This window comes from Mytilus californianus, unplaced genomic scaffold (assembly GCF_021869535.1).
Source record: "Mytilus californianus isolate M0D057914Y unplaced genomic scaffold, xbMytCali1.0.p SCAF_5, whole genome shotgun sequence".
NCBI lineage: Eukaryota > Metazoa > Mollusca > Bivalvia > Mytilida > Mytilidae > Mytilus > Mytilus californianus.
Window position 1 is genome coordinate 44178651 of NW_026262701.1, and position 18749 is coordinate 44197399.

Consider the following 18749-nt stretch of genomic DNA (forward strand, 5'->3'; position numbering starts at 1 on the left):
ATGTGCATCTCATCTCAAACTACAAAAGGTAGATACCTAAGAACTGATAAAAAATGTTCGGGTTATTGAGAGAAAGGAATGGTACATTCTGTCCAAAGCGATCTGATGACATCTTCTAGGAGTTATTGCCCCTGAAAATAGGATATTTTAGGTCAATAGATTATTATTTCATACTGGTACAAAATAAAGTCATGGGGTCTTTTAAAAAGATATGGTGACATATGATCTTGAAATATATCAACCGCAAATGACCTGGTACAAACCGGAAATAGCCATTTTCTGAAATAATTTAAGCAGAAAGTACTTAGTCTCTGATGCATGATTTTTTTATTATTAATTGTTTTTGGCTTTTAACTAGCTGTCAGTAACTGCGAGTACTCTCAAATCTTACTTTCTTGTCTATTTGACCTGTTGATACTAATTAGGTCTTTCCCCTTTTCTGTGGAAAGACCTATTGTATTTGTTCTGATTATTATTATTTTTTTCTTCCGCAAAAGTTTCGCAATATGTTGCTAAGATATTTCTTATATAGTATCATACAGTTTATGCGCTTTTTATTTTCACCCATTCTAAAATTTTCTTTGTAAGAGTTATCTCCGTATTCACTATTTATCAAGTGTGTGCATCTCCCTCGTAACAAAAAAAAAAGATATCGACAAAATTCTTTTTCTAAATTGTTTGTTACATCCTCAGGAATTTTTGGCTAATTTGGATCGAAGCGATTCTATGAAATTTTACAGGAGTTATCTACCTTCATCAAATAAATTTGTCGGTATGTTTTTTAACTCATAAACCGTTAACCGTATAACCATGGAATCTTTTTATTTGAGGTCCCTAGGTCCTAACTTAGAAAATGATGTCAAGGTCAAAGGTCAAGGTCAAGTTCTCAATTTTGACTTTTCCTAGTTTTTGCATTTTCTCCAACACTTTTAAAGATATATATGAAAGAACAAGTGCAAAATGTTTGCTTTATTGTAATGAAGATATGTTACATTTGGTTTGAAACAATCTAATGGCATCTTATAGGAGTTAGTGCCCCTGAAATGTCTAATTATAAGGTTAATTGATTATTACTTCAACTTGGTTCATTATAAAGCCATATAACCTTTAACAAAAGGTTGGGTGACATATGAACTTGAAAAATGACAACCGGAAGTGACCTTCAGAAAACCGGAAGTATCCATTTTTGCACTTTCTTCATGGAAAACTACTCGGAATTCATATATTTTGTTATTTTAATACATTAACTTATCACTAAAGACTAGAAATGACTTTCGATAAACCGGAAGTGGCCAATTATCTCCTGGTTTACAGGCAAAAGTATATAGAAACTATATTTTTGGAATCAGTGTGAAAGAAACTATCATATGAGACCGGAAGTGAAATTTACTTCACCGGAAGTAGCTATTTATCTCCCTTATTTCACTCAGAAGTATATAGAAACCACTTATTTATCGCATCAGTATAAAGAAACTGATAAGATGCCAGTTTTAACTTTGAGTAAACAAGAACTAGCTTCTTTTCAATAAATTTGAAAATTGCTATGGAAAAACCTTTAATTGTTCTCTGAACAATTGGGTTTTAATTGTAATGCTTTTTTTTTATTTAATGTTTACTTATCCAGGGTTTTATCTGGTCTATATACCAGCTTTGATAAGTGTTTGGTATTACAATACATTTTCACTTCTTCGTACTATAAACATCAAAATTATTTATTTTGTAAAAATATTTCCTTTCTCCATTTGAACTGTACACGTATACCTAACAACAAAATTATTTTCATTTACCTGTGTTTACAGTAATTGCAAATGGCTGATATTTTTATCTTAACATATTGTTTTTCTTAAATTGTTTAACATTTCACAGCGGTATAATATGTTACTTTAATTATTCTTCCCTTGTTTATTCATTTTGTATTTGCATTGTATCATAGATCAAATTTATTTGTTCAGTGTATGTACACTGGTGTTAACATTTCTTTTGATCGAGTTACGCAATTCCAATTGATATTTTATAGTATATTTTTCTATGTTGTGATGTTACACTATTGTTTCAGATAAGGGTGAAGGTTTGGTACCATTAAAACGTTTAAACCCGCTGCAATTATTGCACCTGTCCTAAGTCAGGAATCTGATGTTCAGTAGTTGTCGTTTGTTGATGTGGTTCATAAGTGTTTCTCGTTTCTCGTTTTTTATATAGATTATACCGTTGCTTTTCCCGTTTGAATGGTTTTACACGTCTAGTCATTTTTGTGGCCCTTTATAGCTTGCTGTTCGGTGTGCGCCAAGGATCCGTGTTGAAGACAGTACTTTGACCTATAATGGTTTACTTTTATAAATTTTGACTAGGATGGAGAGTTGTCTCATTGGCACTCATACCACATTTTCTTATATCTATTAGAAACTATATGTTGTAAGGATCAGCTTCAAGAAACCTTTAAATGACATCGGCAGACACCTATTGTAAACCAGAAAGCTATATATCTCCGTTATTTGGTGGAAAAGTATATAGAAACCATATCTTTTCGGAATCTTTGTAAAGTCAGTTATCGTGTTGCACCAGATGTGAGCTTCGGTACACCGAAAGTGGCTGATTATATCCATTATTTCAAGTAAAAGTAAATGAAAGCTATCATATGTGACCGAAAGTGACATTTTTTTAATAGAAAGCAGCAAATTATCTCTCTTATCTAAGGCAAACGTATATAGAAACAACATATTTTCTGAATAAGTATTACATATATTAAGAAGCCAATAGTAAAGAAGTAGGTTCAGTAAGGCCCTAAAATGGCCCCCTTTTTTGGCCTAAATTTCAAATAAGGATTTATTGACCAATATCACAATGAATCATAGCTAATACAGCGACTAGATAGGAAATGAGCCTTTTTTGTTGAAAATTTACGTTCCTGAGTTTTATTTATGACGTCACAAATAGTACTCATTTTGATTTTCCATGAAAAGGTCAATGAAAATGGGTAAATTTTAGGGATGTCAACTCGGTGAAGATTTACTACTCAATTACTCGTTGGATTTACCGAGCGATACTCGAGTACTCGCTCGGAAAAACATCCACGAAATGGAAACACAAAATTATACCCATTTTACGTATTGTTGGTCGTTGTCTTATGGACTTAAAACCATCAACATTATTACTTAGTCGACTATGTTAACCCATTGTATGCCAGAGGGCCGATTTTGGGCCGATCTGTACATACTACGTTCAGTGCCAGAGGGCCGATTTTAGGCCGATGTTATTTTAGCGACGTTACCAACGCCGTCATCAATACAGAATTGTGACGTCGATCTCCCGCCACCTAAGAGCGCACTTGCCACTTCCACTTGGCGTTGCATTTCAAAAATAGCGTATGGCTAATTTTTGGGTCAGATACTATATTATTATACACATTCCCCATTTCCATTCAATTTCCTATTCTTTAGAAACACTTTTGTCTATCGATAGTCCATTTGTTTCTTTTACTTGCATGATATTATTTACGACTCAAATGTTTTGTACAGCTTTGCAATAAGTTTGGTGTTTGGATTTTTTTTCTTTCGCACATAGTGCAGACAGATTCTGTTTTTGTTTTGGATTTTTTTTTGTGTGTGGGTGGGTGGGGGGTAAGTCATTAGCATATACATGGCGAATAAATAGATAGATTTCACAATTTTAGATATATTCATTATTCTTCCACACATACATGATTATGTTTGCATTTTTTATGAAGTCCATTTCCACATCTAACACAAACAGTTCTCGTTCTCTTTCTCCCATTCCACCCGTTTCTGTCTGAACAACCGCTACAATCTTTTTCCTTTCCGTCGGGGACCTTACGGAGTCGTATGCGCGCATTATTTAGTTCACGATTAGGGAGTCTTTGCTGACGTGATAAAAGATGCTCTTGTGCGAGATCCTCAATTATACTTTGCAGAAATGATAACCTCGAGAGACGTGGTGCATCACTATTTTGTTTATAAAGTATATAAGCATTTGTTACCATTCTTTGTAGTAGATTGAATACAATTTTTTTCCATACTTTCATAGTTTTTCTATCATCGACATATGCGCTGACAAGCTGATCAGCTAGATCTACTCCTCCCATTTTTGTGTTGTAATATTCAATCATTTTTGGTTTCCCGTTATTATTAAGTTCGGCTCTACATGCAGTGGATAACAGACGGACAGGTTTCCTACGCCTAGCTTCCTTATACGCACATAGCAATAACTGTCCTTGTCTTAAAAACTTAGCTTCGTTTCATCTATTGTCGGGTTTTTTATAGAGCTTGGCATGGCACGATTTTTACGTAAAGTTCCAGTCAAAAATGTCCCTTTCCGCAGTAGTTCTTTTGCTAAATCAAGTGACGTGAAAAAGCTGTCTGTGACAACGTGGTAGTATTTATCAAAAAAATTGCACGAGTCTAAAAGTGAATTTACTACGTAACTTCCCTGTAACATTCCGGCAGGGGTTGGGTCATAAAGCTTTCCTTTATACACATTAAGATGAACAATGTATCCCGTTATTGATTCAGCAAGCACCCATAATTTAACACCGAATTTCGCTGCCTTTGAGGGTATATATTGAATCATTATTGACCTGCCCCGTGTCCCTATTAAACTTTCGTCTATGCTTAAGGATTGATTTGGTGAATAATATTGTTTAGATTTGGCATTAAACAAATCAACGAATCATTGAAATTTTCCGGTCGGGGAATACTGTGGATCATCACGGTTAGGAATCATATCATTGTTAGTTATATGAAAAAACTTCAAAATCAATTAGAACCGGTTCCTTGAAAACATGTCTCTAAACCATTTTGTTGATCGGCTAGCAAACTTTGTATTCCAATATTCGGTTATAACCGGTTTCTTAATGATACCCATATTAAGAATAACCGCTAAAAACGCTTCCAGATCACTCAATGTTAAAACCCCAACTTTGAACCAGTCATGCAGGCGCGAGAATCGTTGAATTCTGTCTTTACTAATAATATAGTCTGCATACCTGCAAAGAAATAGGTTTTATAAGTTTTCCATCGAAAGTTACTTTTTCTACATTGAAACTGTTTGTTTTAAGAAGCAAGCGGTCATAATTTTCTCACGAAAATGTACCCTTTCTCCACGAAAAAAGGAGCTAGCGCTAAGATTACTTTTTATTGTTTTGCTGAGAAATAAGGCAACACATCATGAAAAAAGATGAAAAGGCACAATGTTTTTTTCTTGTAAAGATTATAACCGCGTGAATGAGGGTGTGCCGATCATAGATCCGCCAATGGTGACTGTTCTAATGTAAATGATGTAGTGTCTCTTCGTACATGCATGTGTGTAAAATGAGCGTCTAGGGGCTCATTGTCTTAACCCGGGGGGGGGGGGGTGTTACTGACTATCCTTTTGGGTATAACTGTGCCGACAGCACTTGCCAAATCATACCCTGTTCTAACCAGAAAACATTGAAAAACATACCCTGTTCTAAACAGAAATATTGAAAAACATACCCTGTTCTAGACACGCTCAGAAAATGTATACCTGTTCTAGACACGCTCAGAAAATGTATACCTTGTTCTCGATAGAGACCTATATGTTCTAGACTAGTTCAGAAATTTATACCCTGTAGGACATGAAAAAGGGACCCTGTTCTAACCAGCATGGCATGAAAAAGCGACCCTGTTTTGCGGCACACTCGTACCACAAAAAATATAGGAAGTAACCCCCGGGGTCTTAACTTCCGACTTATTTATAAAATGCCAAATAACTTTTTTAAAGCAAATAAGCAGCTCAAATGTTCGACTTATGTCTGGTTTTAAATTATGAAAATGTTCTATGTTTATCAATTCCTTGGTGATGTATACATAAAGCATGGATCGATAAAATATGTACATGATAGTACCTGTTGGTTTCTGTAACTATTTGTCTTAAGAAATCCATTGTCATAAACAGGAAAAAATAAGATATAGGTCTTGAAATCCTTGGAGGAGCGTCTTGAAGTCCAACATTCTCGGCAAAGTTCTGTTGCATTTCATCTATTTCTGGTGGGTAGATTCTAAACCATGGACGTTGGTTCGGCACATTTTCATCTTCGCTACTCTCCGATTCTGTGATCTCTTGAGCTAGATCAACATCTGAATCCGTTTCACTTTCAATATCGGAATCTTCGGAAATGTCTGACATTTTGGAAGCGCAATGCCAATAGTTCCAAAAATGACGTCATGTTTTTAATTGTGACGTCACTTAAATGTAGAAAAAATCAAGCACTTTTCGAAAAATTAGGAAAAAAAGGTTATATTAGGCAATAACAATTTTCTTATTGGGGGGGGGGGCTGGGATTTTCATTGTGTTTCAGAACCTTCCTCCGATAATTTTTTTTTTCTTATGAGAAGGAAAGCAACATTTTTTTTCCTATCATGTGAAATAGAACTACATGAAGCAGGTGACAGCATAAAAATTTGTTCACGCTACAATGCAAAATCTAATTATTTTTCGGTCAGCAGCTAGGCCATCAACATATTTTTTTTCAAATTTAGAATATGTAACCATAAACTTCCAGTCGAACTTGGAAGATGGTACAATATAGAAAGGGAAAAAAGAAAGTGTAATTTATGTAAGCTAGATATTGGAGATGAATTCCATTACATTATTAATTGTTCACATTTTAGAGAAGAGAGAAATAAATTTATAAATCGAAATTTTAGTATAAGGCCAAATATTATATTATTTACTGAAATTATGTCGTCTACAAATAGGACAGATCTCATAAATTTATGTAAGTTTATACGAATTTTAAACAAGCGAGTGTGTCCTCCTGAATAATTTCTTTTTGTCTTTGTTGTTGTTGTATATATTGTATATTTATGTTTATGTATTTAATGTATTGTATTACATGCATGTCTTCTCTGTACCTATGTATTTGGTGATGAGAATAAAGATATATATATATAAAAAAAATGGTGCAATTTGGTAATTGGACTAGAACTCCGCCGGCCAAAACAATAATTTGGAACTCAGATTTTAAGAGGCGGTTCTTCACCCTACCGTGATTTTCCCATTTCATTTTATTTTTGTATACATCTGATTGTCAAATACGTTCAATATAATATTGGATCTTGGATCACGGATGTTTCTAAAATGCGGAAATCATAGTAATTAAAACATGCAGTTGAAATTACTTCTAGAATCAGATAAAATCAATCAAAGTTAGCTTCAGAAGCAAAAATGTTCAAATTAAATTTGTTTTTGAAATAATAGTCAGTTCTTTGAATTAAATACATGTACCTGTAAACAAAATCGTTTTTACTGGCAATATTGGCTTCCACTAATATCTAGAGCCGGCAAAATAGCATATATCTTTTTTTGGCCACGCCAGAAAAATAGCTACTGCCTTATAAAAACTCAAATTGGGACAGAGTCACAGAGTGTGATCATTAATGGGCTTATAACTACCCGTTTTTATCTACGTGTAGGTACAAATATTTATTTTATTCCTAATAAAATATACATTTTATATTCTCTTACATTGTGTAACATTCCAAACACAAGATTTACCATTATCGCTTCATGACATGAAATTATTTTATTACTCTGAATCTTGGTTTGCATCCGTCCGTCCGTCCAAATTATGTATCCACATCTCCTCAGTAAGTAACAATTTTAGTTTTATTCGGGGGGGGGGGGATATGTTTGAGGTCAAATGCAGGACGGGGTTTCTTGGTGAAAATATCAAGGATGAGCAATTGGTTAAAATAAAAAAGCCGGAACACAAAAGGGGCACAAAATTAAAGATTATTTTAATTCAGAAAAAAAAAAATTGCGCGCACCAGCGTGCCGAAAGACAATGCCACGATCGAAATTTTGCCTAAAAAATAATCAGGATCCATAATTTGATCCAAATTCCTCATCTTGAAAATTAAATGATTGCTTTTATAGAGACAAACAAGATTGCATCTCTTTAGGGAAGGAAGCTGGACTTTTTGTTGTTAATATTCTGAGTTGTTAGTTTTTGTAAATATATTATGAAATATCAAGAAACTCTTGTCTATTTTCTTAGACCTCGGCGTTTTATAGTCTTAAGTGTTTCTGGCGAAAATAATATTTTGCACCGGGTGGACCTCTGAACAAAGTTTTCTTTGCTTGATAATATTTGACATAGTATGAAACGGGTGGCAAAAGGGTTTCGTAATGTGTATGGTGGCCGTGCCGTTAATTGGGCTTTTCAAAATATCTGACGTTTGCATTTTATGTATCAATACATTTTTCGGAAGGTAGTATAGTTTTCCCCTCATTATCCTACTACATGTTCTGCATAATTTGCATTGCATCACAATTTCAAATATAGCTAGACTTGGTGTTTTTTTTTATTGATTGTATGTTTATAATATATCGTGTTATTTTGATTTATGTTTCTGAGGGTATAATGATTTGTTATTGAATAAACATTATATATATATAGATATTAATTTTGACAAGTAACAATATTGTATTATTCCGGAAATATCGGAATTGCCATATCATATGCTGTGGTAGCAATACACAGTTAGGAAAAAAACTTAAAATTGACACTCATAATTTTTAAACACCCTCTTTCCCTTCCTTTCTAACAAATAAGGCTTTATATTTGTGTTATGCATGTGTATATTTATAGAAAGAAAATCTTCCATAGATTTGATTTCTAATGGTTATAATGGTGAAATATAATCTCTTTTGGGTGTAACCATGGCAACAATCTGCATTTCTTTGATACAAAATATTGCAAAAAAAGGGGGTGAACATGTCACAAAAGTCTCCAAAATTTGGTCCAAAGGAAAATTTCAATCAATTACAGTGATACCTTTCCTGAATCCATAGACATATATCTATCAAGAGGTCCAAAAAAAATCATATGCATTTCTGCTAGTTTTTCCATAAAATTGAATTGAAAAGATCGAGCGCAAAATCTTTGTTGATAAACACTACTATAATTTATGGACCTATGGGCGGTACGGATAGGAAAATACGGACGGTCAAACAGAAAAATGGCCTATAAAACATGCTAAAAACAATCTAAATGTTCATATAAACCCACTAAGAAGGCTATATTATTCTTCAATTATCTAAAAATCAATTTTATTGTACAAAAACTTTCATATTTAAAAAATTCACCATGGCCATAATGCGAAACTAAACTTCTAACTGTGTATTGCTACCTTAAGGATAAACATTTTTTTTCCCAATTCCATTTTAAATGGATTTCTGTGTTCTGCTAGCTTAAATGAGCAAATTGGCCTGCTAGTTTTGAAAATTGGTTCAGAAATAAATATTTTATGAAGGTTAGCAGTTGACACTGAATTGCAACAAAAAAGTGATTTGGTGAAACATACCATGTCAAAGTGTAAATTCTCCTTTTTTAGTCAAATTTCTAAAACTATACCTTCTGTGCTTGTCTTTTCTTGTTTAAAAACTTAAATTAACCTTAACAGTAGACAAATTTTACAAGTTAAAGCTATTTTAAGGCTTTAGAATGTCAATTTTGTTGTGTATTAGCATACCAAAGCCTTGGTTAAAATTTAGCAAATACTGAATTAATTTATAACAGCGGGAACAAATTTAGACTTAATTCATGCTAAATTGTGACTTTATACTTGCTAAAATAATGAATTTGATTTAGTCGCATGAAAAAATATAAAGCGTTCCCTTCTGAGGTTTCTACATAACGCGCATTGTTTCTTTTCCAAGGGGTAGCCAATAAAGTATCAATTTATGACCGAACCAAGTCTTTGTGTCAAAATGTCTATATTGGTTGCTAAGGACAATAAACAACAAAACTAACATATATTGTCATACTAAAAGATGTTTCTCCCTCAGAATTGTATCTATAATCTAAATATCAATAGATTTGTGGTATGATTTGTCTAAAAATAAGCAATTCTGTGCTTTGTCAAATGCCATAAGGTAGCAATACACAGTTAGGAAAAAAACTTAAAATTGACACTCATGATTTTTAAACACCCTCTTTCCCTTCCTTTCTAACAAATAAGGCTTTATATTTGTGTTATGCATGTGTATATTTATAGAAAGAAAATCTTCCATAGATTTGATTTCTAATGGTTATAATGGTGAAATATAATCTCTTTTGGGTGTAACCATGGCAACAATCTGCATTTCTTTGATACAAAATATTGCAAAAAAAGGGGGTGAACATGTCACAAAAGTCTCCAAAATTTGGTCCAAAGGAAAATTTCAATCAATTACAGTGATACCTTTCCTGAATCCATAGACATATATCTATCAAGAGGTCCAAAAAAAATCATATGCATTTCTGCTCGTTTTTCCATAAAATTGAATTGAAAAGATCGAGCGCAAAATCTTTGTTGATAAACACTACTATAATTTATGGACCTATGGGCGGTACGGATAGGATAATACGGACGGTCAAACAGAAAAATGGCCTATAAAACATGCTAAAAACAATCTAAATGTTCATATAAACCCACTAAGAAGGCTATATTATTCTTCAATTATCTAAAAATCAATTTTATTGTACAAAAACTTTCATATTTAAAAAATTCACCATGGCCATAATGCGAAACTAAACTTCTAACTGTGTATTGCTACCTTAAGGATAAACATTTTTTTTCCCAATTCCATTTTAAATGGATTTCTGTGTTCTGCTAGCTTAAATGAGCAAATTGGCCTGCTAGTTTTGAAAATTGGTTCAGAAATAAATATTTTATGAAGGTTAGCAGTTGACACTGAATTGCAACAAAAAAGTGATTTGGTGAAACATACCATGTCAAAGTGTAAATTCTCCTTTTTTAGTCAAATTTCTAAAACTATACCTTCTGTGCTTGTCTTTTCTTGTTTAAAAACTTAAATTAACCTTAACAGTAGACAAATTTTACAAGTTAAAGCTATTTTAAGGCTTTAGAATGTCAATTTTGTTGTGTATTAGCATACCAAAGCCTTGGTTAAAATTTAGCAAATACTGAATTAATTTATAACAGCGGGAACAAATTTAGACTTAATTCATGCTAAATTGTGACTTTATACTTGCTAAAATAATGAATTTGATTTAGTCGCATGAAAAAATATAAAGCGTTCCCTTCTGAGGTTTCTACATAACGCGCATTGTTTCTTTTCCAAGGGGTAGCCAATAAAGTATCAATTTATGACCGAACCAAGTCTTTGTGTCAAAATGTCTATATTGGTTGCTAAGGACAATAAACAACAAAACTAACATATATTGTCATACTAAAAGATGTTTCTCCCTCAGAATTGTATCTATAATCTAAATATCAATAGATTTGTGGTATGATTTGTCTAAAAATAAGCAATTCTGTGCTTTGTCAAATGCCATAAGGTAGCAATACACAGTTAGGAAAAAAACTTAAAATTGACACTCATAATTTTTAAACACCCTCTTTCCCTTCCTTTCTAACAAATAAGGCTTTATATTTGTGTTATGCATGTGTATATTTATAGAAAGAAAATCTTCCATAGATTTGATTTCTAATGGTTATAATGGTGAAATATAATCTCTTTTGGGTGTAACCATGGCAACAATCTGCATTTCTTTGATACAAAATATTGCAAAAAAAGGGGGTGAACATGTCACAAAAGTCTCCAAAATTTGGTCCAAAGGAAAATTTCAATCAATTACAGTGATACCTTTCCTGAATCCATAGACATATATCTATCAAGAGGTCCAAAAAAAATCATATGCATTTCTGCTCGTTTTTCCATAAAATTGAATTGAAAAGATCGAGCGCAAAATCTTTGTTGATAAACACTACTATAATTTATGGACCTATGGGCGGTACGGATAGGATAATACGGACGGTCAAACAGAAAAATGGCCTATAAAACATGCTAAAAACAATCTAAATGTTCATATAAACCCACTAAGAAGGCTATATTATTCTTCAATTATCTAAAAATCAATTTTATTGTACAAAAACTTTCATATTTAAAAAATTCACCATGGCCATAATGCGAAACTAAACTTCTAACTGTGTATTGCTACCTTAAGGATAAACATTTTTTTTCCCAATTCCATTTTAAATGGATTTCTGTGTTCTGCTAGCTTAAATGAGCAAATTGGCCTGCTAGTTTTGAAAATTGGTTCAGAAATAAATATTTTATGAAGGTTAGCAGTTGACACTGAATTGCAACAAAAAAGTGATTTGGTGAAACATACCATGTCAAAGTGTAAATTCTCCTTTTTTAGTCAAATTTCTAAAACTATACCTTCTGTGCTTGTCTTTTCTTGTTTAAAAACTTAAATTAACCTTAACAGTAGACAAATTTTACAAGTTAAAGCTATTTTAAGGCTTTAGAATGTCAATTTTGTTGTGTATTAGCATACCAAAGCCTTGGTTAAAATTTAGCAAATACTGAATTAATTTATAACAGCGGGAACAAATTTAGACTTAATTCATGCTAAATTGTGACTTTATACTTGCTAAAATAATGAATTTGATTTAGTCGCATGAAAAAATATAAAGCGTTCCCTTCTGAGGTTTCTACATAACGCGCATTGTTTCTTTTCCAAGGGGTAGCCAATAAAGTATCAATTTATGACCGAACCAAGTCTTTGTGTCAAAATGTCTATATTGGTTGCTAAGGACAATAAACAACAAAACTAACATATATTGTCATACTAAAAGATGTTTCTCCCTCAGAATTGTATCTATAATCTAAATATCAATAGATTTGTGGTATGATTTGTCTAAAAATAAGCAATTCTGTGCTTTGTCAAATGCCATAAGGTAGCAATACACAGTTAGGAAAAAAACTTAAAATTGACACTCATAATTTTTAAACACCCTCTTTCCCTTCCTTTCTAACAAATAAGGCTTTATATTTGTGTTATGCATGTGTATATTTATAGAAAGAAAATCTTCCATAGATTTGATTTCTAATGGTTATAATGGTGAAATATAATCTCTTTTGGGTGTAACCATGGCAACAATCTGCATTTCTTTGATACAAAATATTGCAAAAAAAGGGGGTGAACATGTCACAAAAGTCTCCAAAATTTGGTCCAAAGGAAAATTTCAATCAATTACAGTGATACCTTTCCTGAATCCATAGACATATATCTATCAAGAGGTCCAAAAAAAATCATATGCATTTCTGCTCGTTTTTCCATAAAATTGAATTGAAAAGATCGAGCGCAAAATCTTTGTTGATAAACACTACTATAATTTATGGACCTATGGGCGGTACGGATAGGATAATACGGACGGTCAAACAGAAAAATGGCCTATAAAACATGCTAAAAACAATCTAAATGTTCATATAAACCCACTAAGAAGGCTATATTATTCTTCAATTATCTAAAAATCAATTTTATTGTACAAAAACTTTCATATTTAAAAAATTCACCATGGCCATAATGCGAAACTAAACTTCTAACTGTGTATTGCTACCTTAAGGATAAACATTTTTTTTCCCAATTCCATTTTAAATGGATTTCTGTGTTCTGCTAGCTTAAATGAGCAAATTGGCCTGCTAGTTTTGAAAATTGGTTCAGAAATAAATATTTTATGAAGGTTAGCAGTTGACACTGAATTGCAACAAAAAAGTGATTTGGTGAAACATACCATGTCAAAGTGTAAATTCTCCTTTTTTAGTCAAATTTCTAAAACTATACCTTCTGTGCTTGTCTTTTCTTGTTTAAAAACTTAAATTAACCTTAACAGTAGACAAATTTTACAAGTTAAAGCTATTTTAAGGCTTTAGAATGTCAATTTTGTTGTGTATTAGCATACCAAAGCCTTGGTTAAAATTTAGCAAATACTGAATTAATTTATAACAGCGGGAACAAATTTAGACTTAATTCATGCTAAATTGTGACTTTATACTTGCTAAAATAATGAATTTGATTTAGTCGCATGAAAAAATATAAAGCGTTCCCTTCTGAGGTTTCTACATAACGCGCATTGTTTCTTTTCCAAGGGGTAGCCAATAAAGTATCAATTTATGACCGAACCAAGTCTTTGTGTCAAAATGTCTATATTGGTTGCTAAGGACAATAAACAACAAAACTAACATATATTGTCATACTAAAAGATGTTTCTCCCTCAGAATTGTATCTATAATCTAAATATCAATAGATTTGTGGTATGATTTGTCTAAAAATAAGCAATTCTGTGCTTTGTCAAATGCCATAAGGTAGCAATACACAGTTAGGAAAAAAACTTAAAATTGACACTCATAATTTTTAAACACCCTCTTTCCCTTCCTTTCTAACAAATAAGGCTTTATATTTGTGTTATGCATGTGTATATTTATAGAAAGAAAATCTTCCATAGATTTGATTTCTAATGGTTATAATGGTGAAATATAATCTCTTTTGGGTGTAACCATGGCAACAATCTGCATTTCTTTGATACAAAATATTGCAAAAAAAGGGGGTGAACATGTCACAAAAGTCTCCAAAATTTGGTCCAAAGGAAAATTTCAATCAATTACAGTGATACCTTTCCTGAATCCATAGACATATATCTATCAAGAGGTCCAAAAAAAATCATATGCATTTCTGCTCGTTTTTCCATAAAATTGAATTGAAAAGATCGAGCGCAAAATCTTTGTTGATAAACACTACTATAATTTATGGACCTATGGGCGGTACGGATAGGATAATACGGACGGTCAAACAGAAAAATGGCCTATAAAACATGCTAAAAACAATCTAAATGTTCATATAAACCCACTAAGAAGGCTATATTATTCTTCAATTATCTAAAAATCAATTTTATTGTACAAAAACTTTCATATTTAAAAAATTCACCATGGCCATAATGCGAAACTAAACTTCTAACTGTGTATTGCTACCTTAAGGATAAACATTTTTTTTCCCAATTCCATTTTAAATGGATTTCTGTGTTCTGCTAGCTTAAATGAGCAAATTGGCCTGCTAGTTTTGAAAATTGGTTCAGAAATAAATATTTTATGAAGGTTAGCAGTTGACACTGAATTGCAACAAAAAAGTGATTTGGTGAAACATACCATGTCAAAGTGTAAATTCTCCTTTTTTAGTCAAATTTCTAAAACTATACCTTCTGTGCTTGTCTTTTCTTGTTTAAAAACTTAAATTAACCTTAACAGTAGACAAATTTTACAAGTTAAAGCTATTTTAAGGCTTTAGAATGTCAATTTTGTTGTGTATTAGCATACCAAAGCCTTGGTTAAAATTTAGCAAATACTGAATTAATTTATAACAGCGGGAACAAATTTAGACTTAATTCATGCTAAATTGTGACTTTATACTTGCTAAAATAATGAATTTGATTTAGTCGCATGAAAAAATATAAAGCGTTCCCTTCTGAGGTTTCTACATAACGCGCATTGTTTCTTTTCCAAGGGGTAGCCAATAAAGTATCAATTTATGACCGAACCAAGTCTTTGTGTCAAAATGTCTATATTGGTTGCTAAGGACAATAAACAACAAAACTAACATATATTGTCATACTAAAAGATGTTTCTCCCTCAGAATTGTATCTATAATCTAAATATCAATAGATTTGTGGTATGATTTGTCTAAAAATAAGCAATTCTGTGCTTTGTCAAATGCCATAAGGTAGCAATACACAGTTAGGAAAAAAACTTAAAATTGACACTCATAATTTTTAAACACCCTCTTTCCCTTCCTTTCTAACAAATAAGGCTTTATATTTGTGTTATGCATGTGTATATTTATAGAAAGAAAATCTTCCATAGATTTGATTTCTAATGGTTATAATGGTGAAATATAATCTCTTTTGGGTGTAACCATGGCAACAATCTGCATTTCTTTGATACAAAATATTGCAAAAAAAGGGGGTGAACATGTCACAAAAGTCTCCAAAATTTGGTCCAAAGGAAAATTTCAATCAATTACAGTGATACCTTTCCTGAATCCATAGACATATATCTATCAAGAGGTCCAAAAAAAATCATATGCATTTCTGCTCGTTTTTCCATAAAATTGAATTGAAAAGATCGAGCGCAAAATCTTTGTTGATAAACACTACTATAATTTATGGACCTATGGGCGGTACGGATAGGATAATACGGACGGTCAAACAGAAAAATGGCCTATAAAACATGCTAAAAACAATCTAAATGTTCATATAAACCCACTAAGAAGGCTATATTATTCTTCAATTATCTAAAAATCAATTTTATTGTACAAAAACTTTCATATTTAAAAAATTCACCATGGCCATAATGCGAAACTAAACTTCTAACTGTGTATTGCTACCTATAGAAATGGAAACTATCATTCATTTCTCAATAGAACTTTCTTCTATTGTTGACGTCACAAAGCCTCCTTTACCTTCGCAACGACTTCCAAAACAAGCCGTGGCACTGAACGCAGAATTTTGAAATTTTGCCGTGGCAGCGAAAGGGTTAATAGTCCCAGGAATTTTATACCATCATTAATAGCTCATTTACTACATGTACAATGTACTAATTATGTAAACTTGCAATAATCTAATCAATTAATTAATAAACATCTATAGAAAAAGCATTACTCAAACAACATAATTTGGGAATCGTAAAGAAACATCTTTAATGATCAATAAAGGGGTGATGATTAGAACTTACTGATGTCTTTAACCATTCTCTGAGGGTCGACACAGGGTGCAACGAATTTGTTCTTATTTACAAATATTATCTTATCAACTTTTTCTGGGACGAGTTGGTTTCTCAACTTTGTTACATAACTAACAGTCCTGCTGCTGAAAATATTTGCGCTGACGATACAGAGGTGGTGGAATGACAAGTGTAAGCCTTGTAAAAATACCCTTGTTCATAGCCTACCTCTGTCCGAGGGGATTTTAAATGACAATGAAACGCAACATTCGAAACGTATTTTAATTTTGATTAATATTTAATTTCCCGCGAGGTGCTCTGAATAAAAGTATTTTTTTCTTTAAGAAGGCAACAACATTCTAACAGGAAACCGATTAATCGAGTATCATTTTGGTATTCGATACTCGGTACTACCGAGCGATACTCGAGTACTCGTGTAATCGTTGACATCGCTAGTAAATTTCCATCGATTATTGTTCAAGAAACATAGAGCGCATACGTCGACAACAAAGATCTGTTAAAGTTATGTTTGTAAAGACATTTTACATGTCTTACTTGAATATTTAGTTTGTCGACGCCTGCGCTCTATGTTTCCTGGTCCTAAATTTGGGTGAAATCCGGCCGATTTTGTCAAATTTTGCCAAAATCTCTTATCTTGACCAATTTGGGATGTAAAAATCAACGCTTTAGAATAAAACTTTGACACACATAGTTCTATTTAACTTTCTTACATGTCTTTAAGTCAACTTAAAACATTTTTTATCTTTTAACATTGAACATTATAATTGGGGCCAAATATGGCCCATACCGAACTGACTCCTTTGAGTAAACATGGAGTAGCTTCTAATCAATTATTTAGAAAGGTAATTTTTTATTGTTTTCTGAACAGTTGGTTTTTAATATTTTTTTCTTCTTCCGCCTATTTTTTTTTCTTGCGGTGTATAGTAATTTTACAAGATTTCTCTCAGATGTTTTTCATATTATATTGAACAGTTATTGCGCTTTTACCACTCACCATGTTTAGCTTAAGACTTTTTATTGTAAGAGTTATCTCCTCAAACACTGTTGTGAGTGTATCTTCTCCGTTACCAAAAACAATTAACGACAAAATTTGTGTTCTTGCTTGTTTGTTACATCCTCAGGAAGTTTTGACCGAAGTGATCTAGTGACATCGTATAGGAGTTGTCTACCTTTAACCATTAAGTTTGTCAGTATAGTTTGTTACTCATAAACCTTAAGTCGTATAAACCAAGTCTTTTTATTTAAGGTCTATAGATCCTAACTTAAAAAATGAGGTGAAGGTCAAAGGTCAAGGTCATGTTTTTAATTTTATTAACTTCATACATGTACCTACTCAGAAAGAGCTATAGCTATGACAAAACATTTCAACCAAAATTAATGTAAGTCGCAACATGTCGTAACTGGAAAACTTTTGTCAAATTGGAACGCGTCATTTGATTGAGGGTTCAAGGTCCATAAATTGTAAAACGAACAAATTGATTAATTATAACTTTAAAGTGTGCAGCTATTATTATGTACATGTATCTTTTCTTAATCAATTAATCAATCAATCAACAAACGAACCTACCAAGGTCCCTCCTTCCTTGATTTTTTTAGGGATCGCTATCTGTCCCGTTAAATTTACTGTAAAAATGCAATCAGATTTATGAACACACATCTGAAATAGAAATCCGTCGTATAATAATCTGCTCAACTTCATTTTTTTTTTTTAAATAATCGATAAACGTGTTGTCAAGTTACACACTATACAATTTCAAAAAGCATGGATTGCACGAACGCTCTTAGCACTATGTTTATACGCGTGACCTGTCTAGACGACATCTTCATCTGCAAAAAGATTCAAATGGACTAACAGTTTTACTATATGTGCTTGGTGACGTCAAAATCACATCATTTTCAGGGTTTGTTTCTTTAAATAATACAGGGATTTCCCCATCCGAATAGAACTTGAAATGTACAACTAAATTAAACAAAAGTAAAGATCAATGTCCGATTTCTTAACAAAACTGAAAAAAGCACACACAACAAAAGAATTAAACACAAATTCCACTTAAGGGACCTAATAAAAAAAGGACAAAAAGAAATGAATATTTTTTGGAGGGGTGTTTAAACTCTTGCATGTTTCTAGAAACATCAAAAATACAAATAAAACATGTTGCATTTTCTTTTCCGCTTGTTGCTGG

General features: G+C 32.3%; 1 protein-coding gene across 3 annotated transcripts in view; it reads right to left on the reverse strand.

The window, feature by feature from the left end:
* The window catches only part of LOC127702286 (deoxynucleoside triphosphate triphosphohydrolase SAMHD1-like), a 190551-nt gene that overhangs the window by 85181 nt on the left and 86621 nt on the right, over window positions 1-18749 (reverse strand). The gene's annotated exons all lie outside the window — the stretch shown is intronic.